The sequence below is a fragment of the Hippocampus guttulatus genome, chromosome 14 (genome assembly GCF_054856545.1).
Source record: "Hippocampus guttulatus isolate MCC_2025c chromosome 14, RoL_Hgut_1.0, whole genome shotgun sequence".
NCBI lineage: Eukaryota > Metazoa > Chordata > Actinopteri > Syngnathiformes > Syngnathidae > Hippocampus > Hippocampus guttulatus.
The window spans coordinates 1853466-1868314 of record NC_141274.1 but is presented as its reverse complement, the minus strand read 5'-3'; the positions used below and the strand labels follow the sequence as shown (position 1 = coordinate 1868314).

At 43.0% G+C, this 14849-nt stretch overlaps 1 long non-coding RNA gene across 1 annotated transcript in view; it reads left to right on the top strand.

The window, feature by feature from the left end:
- Window positions 1–8657: 8657 nt before the first annotated feature.
- Window positions 8658–14849, top strand: part of LOC147194428 (uncharacterized) — a 127599-nt gene continuing 121407 nt past the window's right edge. Inside the window, exon 1 of the long non-coding RNA XR_015102816.1 lies at window positions 8658–8757. This is a non-coding gene — a long non-coding RNA (uncharacterized LOC147194428). The remainder of the gene's footprint in view (window positions 8758–14849) is intronic.

The following is a 14849-nucleotide window of genomic DNA, read 5'->3' as shown; positions in this document are numbered from 1 at the left end:
AAAGATTTGATGCATGCTGACATGTACGCGTTATGCTTTCAGTACAAAAAAAGTCGCATGTTGAGAAACCGGAGCATTGATTGACAGCCCTACTGGTTATATGTATCAAGGTTGGTGGTCCCTTTGTCCATGTGACTCACTGTCTGTTGCTTGATCAGCCCCCCCCCACTCCCGACCCCCACGATCGATGGGCTGACCTGTTGGCAGCAGGGGGTAGCCGCATGAACTCGCGTTTGAAACTTTACATCACAGAATCAGTAGTCAAGCTCACAGGTTGCTTACTTCTCGATACGTTAGTATTGTTGTGGGCTTGACTGCAGCCGTTTTGCCTGGGGCATCTTAGAACACCTCCGCAACTTCAAAGTAGTCCTACAATTTGACACGATTCTCAGTTATCTTTGATGTACTGTAACAAGCAACAATAAAAAAAAACTAGTAGACTAGCAGACTACGTTACTCACCCTGCTGTACGGGTAGAGTTAGCTGTGACAATAAAGTTCTCCTTTCTGACCGAAGCAGGTTGTGCCGTTTCCTCTCTAGGGCAGTGGTTCTTAACCTTTTTAGAGGTACCGAACCCAACCAGTTAACATGCACATTCACCGAACCCTTCATAGTGAAAAATAAATATATAGATATTTTTATAAAGGGGCGGCCCGGTAGTCCAGTGGTTAGCACGTCGGCTTCACAGTGCAGAGGTACCGGGTTCGATTCCAGCTCCGGCCTCCCTGTGTGGAGTTTGCATGTTCTCCCCGGGCCTGCGTGGGTTTTCTCCGGGTAATCCGGTTTCCTCCCACATTCCCAAAAACATGCATGTCAGGCTGATTGGACGCTCTAAATTGTCCCTAGGTGTGAGTGTGGGCGTGGATGGTTGTTCGTCTATGTGTGCCCTGCGATTGGCTGGCAACTGATTCAGGGTGTCCCCCGCCTACTGCCCGTAGATGGCTGGGATAGGCTCCAGCACCCCCCGCCACCCTAGTGAGGATCAAGCGGTTCGGAAAATGGATGGATGGATGGATATTTTTATAAATTGAAAATATTAAAAAAAAAACACATTTATTAAAATCAGAAAAAAGTAAATAGCACTTCAAGAAATAAGTATACTTTGTTTTTTTTTGTTGTTTTTTTTTAATTGTACGACGTACTATCACGATAGTCACACATTGACTCCGAAGAGAACTAAATTTCCCGCAGCACTGATTGAACAAGCAATGTCATGTGATCCTCTGAAAAGTGGTGAAGATTGCACGACTGTCTGTGTCCTATGTGTTGTGTTGTGTTATTTTGTTATTTTGACTTCAAAATGGCGCCGCGTTGTTCTACTTATTCCTTTCATAACTTTGCTGCTGTGAATCGGGAATTTCTCCATTGCGAGACTAATAAAGGTTTTCTTATCTTATCTGCAGCCAGTGATGGCCAAGAGGGCGTGTCATAACTAATCAACATGTCGAGTCACGTGTGTCTTATGCCCTCCATGGCAGAGGCTCCGTCGAACCCCTGGGGTTCGATCGAACCCAGGTTAAGAATGACTGCTCTCGGTAAACACAAAGCTTCTCCAATAAATGTAAGACAATCCTTTACAGTTGTGTACATACAAACATACCCCGCCGTGCTTTCCGCGCCAACAACGCGCACGCATCCTGATCACGTCAACTTTATTTACAAACCGAAATTGAGTTGACGGCATTATTTGCATGGCAGGCTGAAACAAATTCCCCCCGCGGGCTGCAGATTACCCACCCCTGCTCTTTTACTAGTGATCGAAGAAGCAAAGGGGGATTTAAGACCGGGTATCTTTCTGTAAAATCAACTCAATATCAAGTTGAATAATGGTCTGTATAATCTCTGCAACATTGACTTTTATCATGACCCTCATTTAGGTATAACATTCCATATCGTTGTGGCCAGCTGAGAGTCATCGTATACTGTTGTCTCTCCAAATAGCAGAAGAATTCAATTACCAAACCCCGATGTATCATTATACCACTGTCCATTCCCCCGCAGCGTGCATGTACAAAGACTTATAGTGTAGCAATAGAGGGATTTTTTTTTCTCTCTCTTTTCTTCTTCCACCGCAGTGCGCAGACAGACTGACACGGTGGCCAATAAAATCAAAAGTACAAGAACTCCTGTTGCGTTTCATGGTCACACTCGAAATCAATCACTGATGTCCAGGGTCAGCGGTGCAATTATGTCCACGGGACTCCTCTGATCACTCCCCCCCAAAGCTAAAGCAGGCGTCTACATCAATATGACACTGGGAGGGCACTTACTGGACATGAGGTTTCTGTTGCCAAAAAAAAAAAAAAAAAGAAAAAGAAAAATGGAACTGCATGCAGTAATGCTGCTGGAGGTCTCGTTCAACAACGCGCCTCAGACTCGGAGCGTCAAAAGGGCAAAACCTGTGAGTGGTCTCGAGGAAAGGGAGAAAATTGTGTTGACTTTGGACTCTCCCGTGTTTCTCCTCATCACAGGAGTGAGGGCTCCAATGATTTTTATTGGGCGCACGGTTGACATTTTGATTTGGACTGTGTACTTTTGACTTTGATGTCAACCCCTGCAATTTTCCATGCAAAAAAAAAATAAAATAAAATACAAAAGAGGTCACGCCATGTCGGGCTGGAATGTACAATATTTACCGTAGTTCCCCTATCTGCTACGTCACAGCGTGTCCGGAGAATGTCCACGTGTGGGATCGAACACACTGTATTATTGTATTAACATCCCATCTCGTCCTCCAATCCCTCTCTTGACCTTTTATCTCTGAATTGATTCCTCTTAAGCAGGGTACACACATACCAACAATTGGGCTGAATTTGAGCATTTTTTTCCCTCCCTTCTGATCTGACTCCAGACTTTCCATCACTTTGACTTCATTTCGATTTAAGTCGGGCATCTATACTGATAAGCGGACAGATTGTGAGCAAGATTCCTTTCTTCTGATCAAAGTCATCAGAGGCCACTGAAAAATTATCCTGAGCCATTATGTCGTGGTGTGACAGTAAATTTTAAACGTGATCATTTTAGAACAATGGCAAATCCTTTTGTGAGTGGTCAACACCAAGTTGGGCGGAGCCGCGGGCTGCCTTTGCAATGGTGACTATTGGTTATCTCCAATATATCACCCTCACTGTATGCCACAAAATGTCTTGAAAAGGAAGAAACAATCCACGGTCACCACAAACACATTCAAGACGTGGCCATGATTTTCTGGTTCCGTTTGCTTTTCGGCATGAGACAAATTCATGAGTCATTTTTTATATAAGCAGAGAAAAGCAACACAAGACAGATGGAGATAATGTAATTTGTCAATTGCACTCATCTTAAAAAATAAATAAATCTGAAGTAATTTTAATTCATGTAACGCACAGGTGTCAAACTCGAGGCCCGGGGCCAGATCTGACCCACCGCATCATTTCATGTGGCCCGCGAAAACAAATCAAAGTTGTCCTCTTTCATGATGTTTGCTAAAATCTCAACCGACATTTCAAATTCTCATTTGTAATAAATAAGACTGATACTGTAAGCATTTTCGTGTTACCAAACCCCTTATTACAGTAACTTAAACAATTTGTGAATCAACCGTTATTCTTGACTTCTTTATATGGTTTCAGTCGTAACGGCCCTCCAAGGGAAATTGTAATTAAAATCTGGTCCTTGACAAAAATGAGTTTAACACCCCTGATTATTGTACTGGTTCAATATTCATGATGGAAGATAAACCAGTATAAATGGTCTCTCTCTCTCTATTTCTCTCTCTCGCTCTCTCTCTCTGAGTGATCAAGGAGTAGAAGAGTACATGATCCCCAACATAGACTTAATCACACAGATCTTATACATGTGAGTTCGCCTAGCTTCATTTATAATTTTTTCCACTCCAACTATGATCCATCCCTCTTTCTTCCTCTTTGTTTTGTCCGGCAGTCCGGCCTCCCTGTTGCACCATTTCGCCTCTCAAAGGTCAGTCTTGATCCATCTAGTTTGGGGAGAAGTCTCGTGATTATCATGGAGATATGTTTATGGATGAGCCTACTGTGCTGTGTTGGTTGTCTGCTTCCGCAGTGCTGTAGAAGAGTAGTAAGCACACACAATGTATATATTTTTTTCTTGTCATGTGTGGGCTTCTCACATTTTAAAAATCCGTTAAGAGGTTAAAAATTGGTTTGTGTGTTACCTCGGTGTAGTTGAATATAACTCTGACGTTGTTTCATCCGCAGTCAGGGTGCGATTATGTCAATTTCCCATCATGCACTGAGGGGCGCGGCATGTACCCCCTTCCCCCCCCCCCAGAAGACTGGCATTCTGAAATCAAGCCGCCGTCGCTCATTCATACGCTCGCTTCATTCACGTGTGACGTGCCAGCGCTTTGGTGCCAAACTTCTGCGGGCCAAACCGTGCCATGTGTTTTTGTTTTTCTTTCCTCTCGCATGTGGAAGCAATTTTTGCTTTGTTAATATGAGTATTATTTTAATTGTGGCAATTATAGGTTAAACTGTTCGACCACTTGCGAGGTGCTGACCGGCTTTTGACAAGAAGACAACTTGACTCTTTTGGCACATTCGGCTCTCTTGAAATACTTACAGCACCTTCCATTAGAGAAGCCCGCCCAATGTGCATCATGAAGAGTGAGCGGATATTCGGATTAGATGCCTGTTTATGATAACCCGTTACTTTAAGATTTAACTTTCGAGGGGGAACTGACCGTTGATTAAAGCTGTCGTGAAAAAAAAAAGAATTGGAATTGAGTGCACTACCTGTCTTCCTCCAGCAGAGGAGCTATTGTATCGTTTTGTTTTGGGTGGGGGTTGTAAAGTAAGTGCCCTCCAAAATTTTTAACAATTCAGTCTCTGAGGCCAATTTACTTAGTGTAGTATGGGCTGCTATTCGCAGCTCCGAGTTTCATGAACGCAACATACTTCTAGCTGCTCTGCCAGTGGCTACTACCAAGCATAATCCTGGCATCCCATTGGCTAAGAGGCACCTCTACTGAATGTGTCTATGTGTGTAGATAGATCGAGATATGTCTATGCAGCGTCCTCATCATTGGCCCCTCGGGCCATGAGGTGTTCCGATAGTTTTACGTAAAAGTGAATCGCCCAGAAAAAATGTTCACCAGTCGAGCGATCGCTCACTAAGCTGATGTTTGCCTTGGACTTTTCCGAAGGATTGTTAAAAGCCGACAAAAGCAAGCGTCCTTGGATCAGTTCTTTACAAAACGCCAGGCAAAAACCACTTCTGAGAGAGAACATGAACTAAACAGGACAAACAATGATGAGGACGCAGTTAAAAGTTAAATGAGCATCATTTTTATTCTTTACTCCATTCTTTGTTTTTTACATTGTGCACAACTCTCATTTATTGTGCCATAATATAATTGTAACATGTATTTGTTACATATTTTGATGCATTTTTATGCTTTAGGAAATATTTATGTCTGAATTTTGGGGGGGCTTGGAACGAATTAGGGCATTTACATGGAAAATGCGTCTCTACTTACAACATTTTCTAGTTAAGAAATTTCTTCCAGAACCAATTCATTTCGTAAGTAGAGGTACCACTGTATGGCGATTAAGTCAGTCACATGTCAATTGTGTTTTATCAAATCGCGATTATGTTGCAAATGCAATTAATTATTCAGCCCTAACATACATATTCATGTCATCTAGTCCTGACATGCCGACTTTCTTCAACGTATGCTTCGTCAACACTTTTGAGGAGGTCGGAACATTCTAAAAAGCAACCCAACTATACAAATGGATGGAAAGTGAACACAGATAATCAAGCTACGTATTTTATTTATGTTCTAGAAGCGTTTATTATACAAATATTTCCTGTCATGATGATGACAGTGTTGCTGTAGATTAGCAAAGCCGGATGCACCACGCGTTGCAATAATATGTAGTATCGGGCAACATTTGTGTGCCCAAAGTAAAACAACAGTCTGCTGATTGACTGTTCCTTCCCCCTCTAGGCAAAGCACAAACTGTTTGGTGAAGTATCCCCACTCCACTACCACATTTGGTCTTGTTTCACCGAGACGCAGCATAACTCACAGGGAATATAATTTATACTGTGACAAATCTGATTATGATGGGCAGCAAAAACTCCCTAAATTTTTAGGGAGTCCAACTGTTAGCTGGCTAACCTCTCTGCGGTTTCCTCTTTCGGTGACCTCTAAATCACAACAGAGGTAGAGAGAAACAGGCCAGGCAGCTGAAGAGTCACGGTTAAACAACGCCGGTACCATCCTTGATGGATTGTCTCACCTCTCGCTACGCGTGTAACAGGACCACTAAAGCAAATTCTTTGTTGGCTTGAGCTGAGCGTTTGGAGGCTCGGGACACCCTTTTTCCAGGAAGATTTTTCAGGCGACTTCTTTATGTAAGCTGCATTAGGGGTCTTTGTGAGAAAGTGAAAGTGATAATTGTCCACATTCCAAGTTTCAAGACGTAAACTATGGGACCGTCAGCCGAGAACAAGCCAGCTGCTTGCAATTTGGGCAGTAGATAATAATCAGGCTACATGCAAAGCAACGTTCCTTCTGTCAGACATTAGGCTGCGGCCCATGCCATACGGGATTTAAAAGGAATGGTTGGTTTAGTTTAAACGACCTTGCGCCAGAGGAAAGACTGGACCTCCTTTGGCCGCAGTCCCAGAGAAATCCAGTCCACTTTTATCACAAAGCAAAAAAGAAAGAAAAAAAACCCCACATTTGCTTTTTCATCTTCTCGACTTGTCCAGTTGCTGATGCTTGCTGCGGTGGTTAGAAGTGGTCGATTTGAACAGAGTGTGATAGATGACATTTTGAGATGGACTGTACTTGAGCGTGAAGCGAGCGATTTATCGCCACGAGACACGTCACAAACACCATAAGAACAGTAAGACGTCCGACGACAAGCTCCCAAGAGCCACCGTGGCAAACTTAACCGACGCCTCGGACACGCGCGGACGCGGGCGGCAACTGGGCCCCCCCCCGGCTGATTGATAGCCCTCTCTTCGGCTGTCCCCGTGTACACATGGCTCCCTCATGAACAGCTGAGTGAGATATTTGATTGGTTGTCAGGCAGGAATCATGGGCTGGCTGTCTTTTCATTGGTGCTCTATTCTTACGCGGACGATCGAGTTTCATTTGGGTCAGAAGGCTCGCTCTGCTGTGCTCTCTCGCATCAATTGGGTCATTTCGCCAGTGTTTCCAGGAAACTGGCATTTCTCAATTGTGAGAATGGACAGAGCAGTGAGGCTTTATTAGACATCATCCGCCCAGGTCCCTCCAATTCTAAAGCATTTGTGTCATTGCGAGCTATGTTTTAACACATTGGAACCTCAAAGGTTGAACACAATCTATTCTGGTTCATTCGGATTTGGGGAGAATTTTTCGACAGATCGAAATAAATAATGAAGTGCCAGCAGTAGAAAACCTTTCATACCTGTGCAAGAAATCTTTAAAGTCACATTTTATCTGTCACAAAAGTGTAATAGGAAGTTAACCTCTGTAAAATGGGGGAAAACAACCACACTGAGATACGATGTTTCACAATCAAACTGAACTGTCGACACAATTCTTAACTGTCAAAAACAAAGCTATTTAGTTGCTGTTAATAATAAAACATATCAACAAGAAATGCTTTCATTTTAATGATGGCATAATGTGAATGAAATTTGCATTGCACATGTGCCTCAAATGCTGAGTTTTTAACATTCTTCAGTGCCACAGAAACATAAAAAGAAGCAAAATACTGGTACAGTACTAAGAAATGTACACTGAAAAAAAAACGGGATGTTGAATTTACTCAATTTTATTTTGTCAAGTTAAGTCGATCTATACTGAAAAATGTATATGGATCATGATGATTTTATTTAAACATTTTTTTTTCTGTGCATGATGATTAATTTCTCGTCACAGTGTGAGAAGAAATAAAACGTAAAAACAGCTCCACTTCTTGTGCTCCTGAAACCATGGTTGCGACACAACTGCTGATCATTAATTAGTTCCACTTGCAAAAATATCCCATAAAAATGATCCGTGTCACCATCACAAAACCTGTAGTGACTGTTCAGACCATTTTAAATCAAATGCTGCACAGTGGACACTTAACTGTACGATCAATGTAAAAATGTGTTTTATGTTAACATTAAAAACAACACAAAAAACCCCAGTTAAACTCTCAACTTTCAAAGCTGGAATGTTTGAATGACAAGCATTTATACGCTTGTAATGTAAAATAATCGTATCAAAACAAGACGTACCCTGGTAACTGAGCATCTTGTGGCACGTGACCACATATTCTGACGTGGCTGTGCGGCCAGGCTGTTTGTTACCTCGACACAGATGCACCTCACGCATGCTCAAGTTTGAACATCATTACTTGTGACACAAGTGTAAAAAGAAGTTGACCCTTGTAAAAACTCAAAGTCAACAGCCTACCTTGTTGGCATTAGACTGGAAAGGTTCCACTTCATTCCTAGTTCAGAACACAGCTAGGACAGTGCGTCTGTTCAGTTTTTATGGACAACCATCATTCACGCTGTGTAAAACGATGAGCGCTGTTAAGTCTGCATCATCTGATACAGAAGACCATGTTTCAAGTCCACACAGCGCTGTCACTGATGTGCATTTTTTTTCTTTTCTGGCCTTGACAGGTGCTGCCCGCCCCGGAGAGATTAGGTGATCACGGCTGCGCCCCTCAACCGGATTCCTTTGCCACTTGGAATGTCTCACATGCAGCGGAGGACCGAGCTCTCCTGGTGTCCTGAGGCGAGGTAGGCGGCGGGATGAGAGGGCGCAGGGTCATTCGTCGGGTATGAACTGCTCACATGCTGTGTTTGCGTTAGCTTTGAGAGGGTTTCGCAAAAGGATTACACTCGTGTCATCCACGCCGAGTGTTTTATCTCCTTGAGAGGACGGACTTGACCTGATAAACTGAGGTTCCCAATCTGAAAAGTGCTCAAGTTGTAGTGAAAAGGAAGTAAATTCACAGGTTTGATTTTTAATATAAGGTCTGGAATGAGGGATAGCCAAACCTTTTCAATGCAGGGTTACATACAGAACAATTGATGCCTGTGTGTGGTGCAATTGGATGTTCTTTACTTTGGTTCATTAGACATGTTACAACCAATTCAGTATACAGTGGCTCAACAAAGATGAAGAGCCACTAAGCAGTGGGATACATTTTGAGACGGCCTACATCAAGGATGGGCAATTTAAATGCTGGTGGGGGCCCCACAATTTTTCCATCAGTGCAACCGGAGGGCCACATAGGACCACACACTTCCGAAGCAAATGTATAAGAAAAATGCTATTTTAAATAGAGACAAAAACAAATGCATAATATGTGCTCTTTGTGTATTTCATTTTGTTTCAATGACAAAGTGGTTGAAGCGAACAACAATATAAGCAAATTTTCACGATAACTATCATCCGCAAGTGGGCATCTTGCAGTTCCTCGTAAATGCACGCGGTGATTTCCTACATCTACATGCAATGTAGACCGCACGCCTCTCTCTGCGCTGAATTTAAAGGGAAAGAGGGGAGCTGCTCCGACTGGATGGCAAACGAGTCGGCCGTGTTCCCTTCCACAACAGCACAAACTCCCCTTCCTACATGTGCCCATCTATCAAAATACCAAAACAAAGAAAACTCCACCCCTGCACACAGCTAGAGTGCGATTTGCGCTGGGGCAGGAAAAAAAGGGCCATATGACTCCTTCACGGAACCTGTTAGTGAGGCCCTAATTTTTCATACGTTTTTTAAAATATCCTGATAGAGGCAGGAAGCCACTGGGCGTTGTCTTAAATAACACCGGTCAACACATGTTTCAAAAATATTTATTTCCATCAGAGATGCAAGTCAACTGATTAGACGAAACTCTTGCCAATCTGCCGCAGTTGGAATTTTTTTCCGCAACATCATAGTTATAAACTATAAATACATTAACATCTGTATTGCACAAGCTTTTATAGGTCAAAATTTTAAAAGTGAAAACATCTCAAAAACCTGACGTGCTAGAAAAAGAAGACATTTTTGAAAACGGTGTCAAAAATACATTTGGGGACACATAAAGCCATCTCTGATTAGAATTCGCTGCTGACTAGCATAATTACTTTTGTGTTGAACTTCTGCTGTTCTGCGATTGGTCCCAACTCATGTGCAAACCCGATTTACGTGGAAGCTATAGAAACTGAAGCGAAGACCCCTGTTACTTGGTGAAAATGAAGTGAGATTTAACGGTCGTAAAAGGCCCAAATAATGATCACGAGAGACTGCAAACAGATCACAACCGAGTGTAAGTATGAGCTACAGAATGTTTGGGAAACAATGGCGATGCATTTGAGAAGGAGGCGCATGTGCAGATGGCTGGTTAAAGGCAGGTCACACATGCTTTGTGGACCCCAGGGAGTCGTGTGGGATGAGACGGGCGGTGCCTTGTGTTGGAGGTGCAGCTCCTGGGCGCCACACGGATGAGCTCATGAAACGCTATGCTGTCCGCCGAGCCGGGGGTTGGTTGCGGAGGGCGAGAGGCGAGGGCGACCCCGTCATCAATCACTCGGGGCTAGAGCCCAGACCACTGCCCGCGGATCATCCCGAGCCGCGGGAGGAACACGGGGCCAGGGCCACATGAAAGGAATTGGGTGTCCCCTCCTCAGCATGCGGGGCTGAGGATGGAGGCTGAGGGATAACAACCAGGAGGTGCGATGCCACGTAACTGGAGAGCGCCGAGACGGGCACAGGGGAGGGACGCTCCTGACAGCGAGCGGCCTGTGAAACCTGAAGACGGAGAAAAGCTTACGACTCAAAGCCCGGTCCATGAACCCGTCAATTCTGCTCGCCAGAATGCTTTCCGTTTCTTTTTTTCCGTGAGCCAGGAATCAGTCAGGAGTCATTTCAGGACCCCCGTCATGCCCACGGTGAGCGTGATCCACCTTCAACATGTTGGCACACCGGAGGCTCACGCTCATCTGGCGCTGACAGACGAGCAGGAGACTCTCCGGGTACCAGTCAGAGTTCATCAAGAGAAAGTTGTAGAAACCCACTCGCCTTGACACAATATTATCAAAGCTGCCGGTGCGCACTCACACGACATTCTTCTCAAAATTACATTTCTACACAACTGTTGCATGTCCATTCATTCATTTCATTCATTACAAGGGAACTCTTTGTTGTTACACTAGCTACAAGGCGACTAAGGTGTGGCGGAAATAATACAACAAATTAGTATTTTTCAAAATAAAACATCTTTCGTATTCCGAGATAAATAAAACGGAATTAAGGCAAGTTCTTTCTGTGCGGCCCGGCACCAAATGCCCTGCGGACCGGTACCGGTCCGCCCGACCGGCAGTTGGGGACCCCTGTGCTAGAGTAACGCCTTTCACAACAGCACTTAGAAACAATTATCCCTGCCTTCAATACATCTCAGATGGATTATTATCATTCATTCTATTGGGAGTCAGCTAGCCCTCCACCAAGCGTCTCCAGTTGTTCCAAAATGCCGCTGCTCGCCCTCAAACTGGAGCTTGTACGTGGGAGCCCATAACTCCAATTCTGACCTCCCTTCACTGGGTACCTGAACATTTTAGAGATTCTTTTATTTGCCTTTCAATCTTTAAATGGTCTTACATATTACAGGAGATACTGAGGACTAAGTGAAGTCTCAGAGGGGACAGAGGCGTTTTCCGTTGCCGGTCCCTCCCTTTCGAATGACCTTCCGCTAAAGCTCATCTTAAAAAGAAAATTCTCTTGCTTTTTGGCTTTTGGTGTATTGGCTTCACTGTCTTTGTATTGTTTGATGTTTTTACTCTATGTACAGCATTTTGAATGCAGCGACGGCTGCTTTTGAAGTGCTCTATAAATTAAGTTGCGTTGAGTGTTTTCCAAACATTTTAAGGCATCCGCCCTTTCAATAGTCAGGCACAGTTGGCGCACCCCCACTCCACCACACGTCAACCCTCAAAGAACTCAAAACAAAGCCTGTTTCGTGACCAATAAAGGCACGAAAAAGAATCACATTTTGAAAATATGTCATCATTATACCAGATCCAGATGAAATAAAAATGTTGTAGGTTTTTGAGGTTATTTGCTCAGTACAAATCCGTTTTAATAGAATACAACTAAATGACAGATTTTTTTTTGTTTTGTTTTAACAAAATGACCACCAAGACAAAGCAAGATGCAACTGAGATTTTGTTTACATTTTTTCCAATAAGATTCATTCATCATTCATTAACAAATTATTATGACTGAATGGGAATTCAGCAAATTTAAACAAACAAACAAAAAACCCCCATCTTATTTTGATCTGTCTAAAAGATTTGTCACATTTTTAAAATGGAACTTTCTGCATAATTGTCTTTAAAAAATGGCCAATAAAACAATTTTGCACATATTCAGAATGTCTCAATAAAAATCATTGCTTACAGAGTTGTTTTAAAGTAGTCTTCAAAGTTAATAAAAAAGAACAAAAGAGAAAAAAACAACACCCCATGTCAGTACTTTTGCCCAGATCTGCATCAAAATTTTACTTCAACAGTATATCGCTTTCGTGACATCCTGCATACAAAGAAATGGTGGTGTCATCATGACATTGCACACAGATCTGTTGTAATTTGTGCACCAGCAACAGTACCATTCTTCTTCTTCTTCTTTTTTTTTTTTTTAAGCGAGCACCTGTGTCACATAAATCTGTAACAAACTCCCGGGCCAGTATGTTACATTTCTAATAAGCATCACAAAACAGAGAGGGGGTAAGTGAAAAAGAATGGCTACTGTATGGGCGCGTAATAAGAGCCAGCTGTGGACGGCCGCGTGCAGGCCTCTCTCTGCAGCCGGCAGTGTGCTGCTAGACGATTTCAGGCCAGGGAATAGCTGACAGACGCGTCATAAATCCATCCAGTTGTGCCGGTTTGCCGTTTCCGTCGACCGCTGAAGTGAATAAATTGTAATTTAACTGGTGACATTTGCCTATGCAAGCGTGTACGACGTCATGTCGGAAGATTAGTACACACACTCCAGCTAAAACCTCAACTAAAAATTTATCGCAGGGATTGATGAAGAAAATTATGTCATTAGTACACACTGTCATTAATTCGTCACAGTTTAATGGCACACAAATATTTTACACATGCATACAACGTTCCTTGATTGAAATTCAGATTCCGGTTGAGAAACAGACATGTTGACTTGAACAACCAAAATCAATAAAAAATATAACATTTCCATTCGGCTACGAGGATACACAAGGAGATTAGTGCTTTTTTTTTTTTTTCAAATAAAGTGGAATTGCAGCAACATGATTTCAAGGTGAATTTTTATTCCGACACTTTTCAGGCGGCTTCGGCTTATAGAAATTGAAGGTGTCATTATATTTCAAATTGGAAGAGACTTTTTACCATTTTGAGCACTTTGAATGCCGTGGCATATTTTTCAACATATTCCAAAACACCGGAGGCCCTCAAATATCCTTGGCCAAAAGTAAACAGACCGACATTTTAATAAGTAGCATTTCTATATTCGACAATGAAATCAAAAGCAGTCCCTGCTTCGTACAGTGGGTGTCTGTGCTGCCCCTTTAAGGGCTGAGTGAGAGGGCATCTGATGCAGTTTCAAGAAAAGTGTGGCTGTCCACATTTCACGAAAGTAAACCCCAGCCAGCGCAAAAAAAGCTTCAAGTGTGATTAAAGACAATTTCTAATGTACACTATTCACTGCAATTAGTGAGATGCGTAATTCTCTGTCCAACTCAAAAACATAATTCATATTCATCATTGATATTGTTTTCTAATTAAGTGCAAGCTCCCGCCATGTTGCAGGAATTCATGTGACAGAATGGTGGCTCGTAATAATCTTGTCTAAATAAAAAAAATATGTCCTCTGCTGAAGTAATTGAAGCCCTCTGAAATGAAACCCGCATGTTTCCTGCTTCGTTCTCAGGGCTACACGCTAACGTGAGGGGAATCTATGTGATGCTGCGCCTGTCCGAGCAATCACTGGAAGCGCTATATCATGTTTATTAAGCGCACTAAATCAGAGTTATTCAGGCCTAAAGGGAGCCACAACGCTCCTATGGGGAAAGGATGCGATGGTTGCAGTATTCCCTCATTTACATTTTCTTCCCCTTAAAAAGAAAAAAAAAATACACGCATTTCATGGGGGAGGAAAAAAGTTGAAATGTACCTCCTCCCAACTGTCTTCTTGCTTGATTTGTATTTCTCACCTCGTACCGTTGCCATCCGGGCCTCCTCTCTCCAAGCCCCACACGCCCTGTGTGGGCCTCAGGCTTGGGGCCCGAGACCTCCAAGCCGACCAGGAAGTAGAAGCGGTAAATCCTTACCCGTTCGCCTTCCGGCCTGAGGCTTCCTGTGCTCTTCAAACCACAGTGGCGACCCCTGCGTTTCTAATTACCACTCTTATCACACACACTCTCGCCCTCACTTTCAAGGTGCAGATAAACTGCTTTTTGGGAGAAAAAAAAAAAAACTAAAGAAAAACCCCACAGCCCCCGTCATTAGCGGTGTGAGCTAATAGCTAATAACAATCTAAATGACACGCAAATGTGTGAGTGGTTATCCAGGTCATTTGTCCTATTGAGAAAATATTGAATTTAATCAGAATTTATGTTCGGTAATCCAATAGCTATCGATAGCATCCTCAGTTCCATTTGAAAGAAAATGGAGAGGATGTTCGCTCATTCACAAATGAGGAAATCAGATGACATCACTATTTATGGAGTCTGTTTCAAATCGTCTCCACTCCCGTTTCCATCCAAGCGTCAAGACAGTTAACGGACTTTTTTTTCCCCCACCGTTGGGACCTAACCTCATCCCTAATTTCGTTCTAAAACACACAAAAGCAAATGTTC